We start from the raw sequence: 5,824 nt of genomic DNA on the forward strand, positions 1-5,824 counted from the left end.
CAAGAACACAAAATAGGGAAAGGATAATCACTTCCATAAGAGAAAACTGGATATCCACACACAAAAGTATAAATGTGGATCCCTATCTTACACAACACTTGAAATAGATTAGACCTGAACATAAGAACTGAAACTGTACAACTCCTAGAAGAAAACATAGGGGAAAAGCTCCTTGATATACTCTTACATTGATTTTTGGGTATGACATCAAAAGCAGAGGCAACAAAAGAAAATATAAACATGTGGGACTACTTCACATAACAAGTTCTGCACAGCAAAGAAACATTCAATAGAATGAAAAAGCAGTAAATGGAATGGGAGAAAATTTGCAAACCAATTATTTGGTTAGGAACTAACATCCAAAATATTTAAGGAACTCATACAACTCAATAGTAAAGTAGAATCCTGATTTAAAATGGGTAAAGACCTTAAGATATATTTTCAAAGGATAGGTACAAGTAACAAACAGTTATATGAAAGTTACACCAAACGTGCCACCATCACCAATAACAAAAATAAACAAGGGGAACTATATCAGACTGAAAAACTTCTGTACAGAAAAGAAACAATCATCAAAACATAAGGGCAGCCTAGGGAATGGGATAAAATATTTGCAAACCATCTGTCTGATAAGGGGTTAATATCCCAAATAAAATAGGATCTCATTCAACTCAATAGCAAAAAAAAAAAAAAAAAAAAAAAACCTAATGTTAAAATGTGAAAATGAATAAAATAGACACTTTTCCAAAGACAACCTACAAAATGTCAACAGGCACAAGAAAAAATGCTTGACATCTATAATCATCAGGGAAATCCATATCAAAACCAGAATGAGATATCACCTCAGACCTGTTAGGATGGCTCTTACCTAAAAGGGAAAATACAACAAGTTTTAGCAAGACTATGAAAGAAGGGAACCCTTGTGTTCCCTTGGTGCAAATATAAATTGGTACATCCACTATGGACAACAGGATGGAGGTTTTTCTAAAGCTAAAAATAGAACTACGATATGATTCCACAATCCCAATTCTGGACATATATCCAAAGGAAATGAAATCATTCTATCAAAGAGATATTGGCTCTAGTCCTATGAAAAATGCCATTGGTAATTGAGAGGAATTGCATTGAATATGTAATTGACTTGGGTAATATAGTTATTTTGACCATATTGGTTGTTCCACTCTAATTTTGCCATCTCTGATAACTTTGTGTCATCTCCAGTTACTTTCATCAATGTCTTACAGTTTTCAGGGTAGAGGACTTTTGTCTCCTTACTTCAGTTTATTCCTAGGTATGCTATTCTTTTTGATGAGACAGGAAATGGGATTGTTTCTATCATTTTTCTTTCTGATAGTTTGTTGTTAGTGTATAGGAATGCAAGAGATTTCTGTGCATTAAATTTTTATCCTGCAACTTTACTGAATTCACTGATGAGTCTAGTTGTTTTCTGGTAGCATCTTTAGAATTTTCTATATATAGTATCATATCATCTGCAAACAGTGACAGTTTTCCTTCTTCTATTCCAATTTGGATTCATTTTATTTCTTTTTCTTCTCTGATTGCCATGGTTAGGACTTCCAAAACTACAGTGAATAAAAGTGGTGACAATGGACATCCTTGCTTTGTTCCTGATCGTAGAGGGAATGATTTCAGCTTTTCATCATTGAGAATGATGTTAACTGTGGGTTTGACATATATGGCCATTATTATATTGAGATATGTTCCCTCTATTCCAGCATTAGTAAGAGCTTTTTATCACAAATGGATGCTGAATTTTGTCAAAAACTATTACTGCATCTATTGAGCTGATCATATAGATTTTATTCTTCAGTTTGTTAATGTGGTATATCACACTGATTGATTTGCAGATATTGAAGAACACTTGCATCCCTGGGATGAATCCCAATTGATCATGGTGTATGATACTTTTAATGTATTGCTGGACTTGGCTTTCTAGTATCTTGTTGAGTATTTTAGCATCTGTATTCATCAGTGCTACGGGCATGGGATTTTCTTTTTCTTTTTTCTTTAACATTTTTATTGGAGTATAATTGCTTTACAATGTTGTGTTAGTTTCTGCTGTATAACAAAGTGAATCAGTGAAAATCTATACATATATCTCCATATACCCTCCCTCTTACATCTCCCTCCCAAACTCCCTGTCCCACCCCTCTATGTATTCATCAGTGCTACGGGCATGGGATTTTCTTTTTCTTTTTTCTTTAACATTTTTATTGGAGTATAATTGCTTTACAATGTTGTGTTAGTTTCTGCTGTATAACAAAGTGAATCAGTGAAAATCTGTACATATATCTCCATATACCCTCCCTCTTACATCTCCCTCCCAAACTCCCTGTCCCACCCCTCTATGCGGTTGCAAAACACCAAGTTGATCTCCCTGGACTATGCAGCTACTTCCAACTAGCTATCTATTTTACATTTGGTAGTGTTTATATGTCAATGCTACTCTCTCACTTCGTCCCAGGTTACCCTTCCCCCTCCCCATGTCCTCAAGTCCATTCTCTACATTTGCATCTTGTTTTTTTTTTTTTGTTTCTTTTGGAGTTTAGGGTATACTATTTACTTAGCACTTAAATTTATAGAACAAAATCTTGTCCTCAATGAAAATTATATAATCCACTGAAGTGAAAAAAGTTGCTCATCATTTTAAGAATTATCATTTCTATAAATTCTTTTAACATGGCGAGAAATATTCTAAATCAGCCTTAAATTTTTTTAACATCTTTAATGGAGTATAATTGCTTTACAATGTTGTGTTAGTTTCTGTTGTATAAAAAAGTGAATCAGCTATATGTATACATATATCCCCATATCCTCTGTCTTTTACATCCCCTCCTACCCTCCCTTTCCCACCCCTCTAGGTGGTCACAAAGCACCAAGCTGATCTCCCTGTGCTATGTAGCTTCTTCCCACAAGCTATCTATTTTACATTTGGTAGTGTATATATGTAAATGCTACACTCTCACTTCATCCCAGCTCACACTTCCCACTCCCGATGTCCTCAAATCCATTCTCTACTTCTGTCTTTATTCCTGTCCTGCCCCTAGGTTCATCAGAAACAATTTTTTAAATTCCATATATATATATATATATATATATATATATATATGTATAATGTTAGCATACTTATTTGTTTTACTCTTTCTGAAATACTTCACTCTGTTTGACAGACCCAAGATCCATCCACCTCAGAACAAAAACCTCAATTTTGTTTCATTCTATGTCTCAGTAATATTCCACTGTATATATGTGCCACATTTTCTTTATCCATTCATCTGTCAATGGACACTTAAGATGCTTCCACGTCCTGGCTATTGTAAATAGAGCTGCAATGAACATTGTGGTACATGAGGCTTTCTGAATTATGGTTTTCTCAGGGTATACGCCCAGTAGTGGGATAGCTGGGTCATATGGTTTTTCTATTTTTAGTTTTCTAAGGAAGCTCTATACTGATCACGATAGTGGTTGTATCAATTTACATTCCCACCATCAGTGCAAAAGGATTCCTTTTTCTCCACACCCTCTTCAGCATTTAATATTTGTAGATATTATGATGATGGTCATTCTGACCAGTGCGAGGTGATACCTCATTGTAATTGTGATTACTTTTTCCCTAATGATTAATGAGGCTGAGCATCCTTTCATGTGTTTGTTGGCAATTTGTATATCTTCATTGGAGAAATGTCTCTTTAGGTCTTCTGCCCATTTCTGGATTGGGTTTTTCGTTGTTTTGATATTGAGCTGCATGATCTGCTTGTATATTTCGGATATTAATATTTTGTCACTTGCTTCTTTTGCAATTTTTTTCTCCCATTCTGAGGGTTGTCTTTTGGTCTTGTTTATGGTTTCCCTTGCAGTGCAAAAGCTTTGAAGATTCATTAGGTCCCATTTGTTTATTTTTGTTTTTATTTCCATTTCTCTAGGAGGTGGGTCAAAAAGGATCTTGCTGTGATTTATGTCATAGAGTGTTCTGCCTACGTTTTCCTCTAAGAATTTTATAGTGTCTGTTATTACATTTAGGTCTTTAATCCATTTTGAGTTTATTTTTTTGTATGGTGTTAGGGAGTGTTCTAATTTAATACTCTTACATGCACCTGTCCAGTTTTCCCAGCACCACTTATTGAAGAGGCTGTCTTATCTCCATTGTATATTCTTGCCTCCTTTATCAAAGATAAGGTGACCATAGGTGCGTGGGTTTATATCTGGGCTTTCTATCCTGTTTCATTTATCTGTATTTCTGTTTTTGTACCAGTACAACACTGTCTTGATTACTGTAGCTATGTAGTATAGTCTGAAGTCAGGGAGCCTGATTCCTGCAGCTCCATTTTTAGTTCTCAAGATTGCTTTGGCTATTCAGGGTGTTTTGTGTTTCCATATAAATTGTGAAATTTTTTGTTCTAGTTCTGTTAAAAAATGTCAGTGGTAGTTTGTTAGGGATTGCATTGAATCTGTAGATTGCTTTGGGTAGTAGAGTCATTTTCACAATGTTGATTCTTCTAATTCAAAAACATGGTATATCTCTCTATCTGATTGTATTATCTTTAGCTTCTTTCACCATAATTGTCATAACTTTCTGCATAAAGTTTTTTGTCTCCTTAGATAGGTTTATTCCTATGTATTTTATTTTTTGCAAAGGTAAATGGAAGTGTTTCCTTAATTTCTCTTTCAGATTTTTCATCATTAGTGTATAGGAATGCAACAGATTTCTGTGCATTAATTTTGTATCCTTCTACTTTACCAAATTCATTGATTAGTTCTTGTAGTTTTCTGGTAGCATCTTTAGGATTCTTTATGTATAGTATCATGTCATCCACAGACAGTGAAAGTTTTATTTCTTCTTCTCGGATTTGGATCTGTTTTATTTGTTTTTCTTCTCTGATTGCTTTGGCTAAAACTTCAAAACTATGTTAAATAATAGTGGAGAAAGTGGGCAACATTGTCTTGTTCCTGATGTTAGAGGAAATTGTTTCAAATTTTCACCATTGACCAAGATGTAGGCTGTGTGTTTTTCATATATGGCGTTTATTTTGTTGAGGTAGGTTCCCTCTGTGCCTACTTTCTTGAGAATTTTTATTATAAATTGTTGTTTAATTTTGTTGAAAGCTTTGTCTGCATCTACTGAGGTGATCTTACAGTTTTTATCCTTCAATTTTTTAATATCGTGTATCACATTGATTGATTTGCATATACCGAAGGATCCTTGCATTCCTGGGATAAACCCCACTTGATCATGGTGTATGTTCCTTTTTATGTGCTGTTGGATTTTGTTTGCTAGTATTTTGTTAAGGATTTTTGCATCTATATTCATCAGTGATATTGTCCTGTAGGTTTATTTTTTTGTGACATCTTTGGTGGTTTTAGTATCAGGGTGATGGTGGTCATGTAGAATGAGTTTGGGAATGTTCCTCCCTCTGCTTTACCTTGGATAAATTTGAGAAGGATAGGTGTTAGCTCTTCTCTAAATGTTTGATAGAATTTGCCTGTGAAGCCGTCTGGTCCTGAGCTTTCGTTTGTTGCAGATTTTTAATCACATTTTCAATTTCAGTGATTGTGATTGGTCTGTTCATATTTTCTATTTCATCCTGGTTCAGTCCCAGAAGGTTGTGCTTTTCTAAGACTTTGTCCTTTCCTTCTAGGTTGTCCATTTCATTGGCATATAGTTGCTTGTAGTAATTTCTATGATCCTTTGTATTTCTGCAGTGTCAGATATTACTTCTTTTTCATTTCTAATTCTGTTGATTTGAGCCTTCTCCCTTTTTTTCTTGATGAGTCTGGCTAATGGTTTATGAGCTTTGTTTACCTT

The sequence above is a fragment of the Tursiops truncatus genome, chromosome X, assembly GCF_011762595.2.
Source record: "Tursiops truncatus isolate mTurTru1 chromosome X, mTurTru1.mat.Y, whole genome shotgun sequence".
Taxonomy (NCBI): domain Eukaryota; kingdom Metazoa; phylum Chordata; class Mammalia; order Artiodactyla; family Delphinidae; genus Tursiops; species Tursiops truncatus.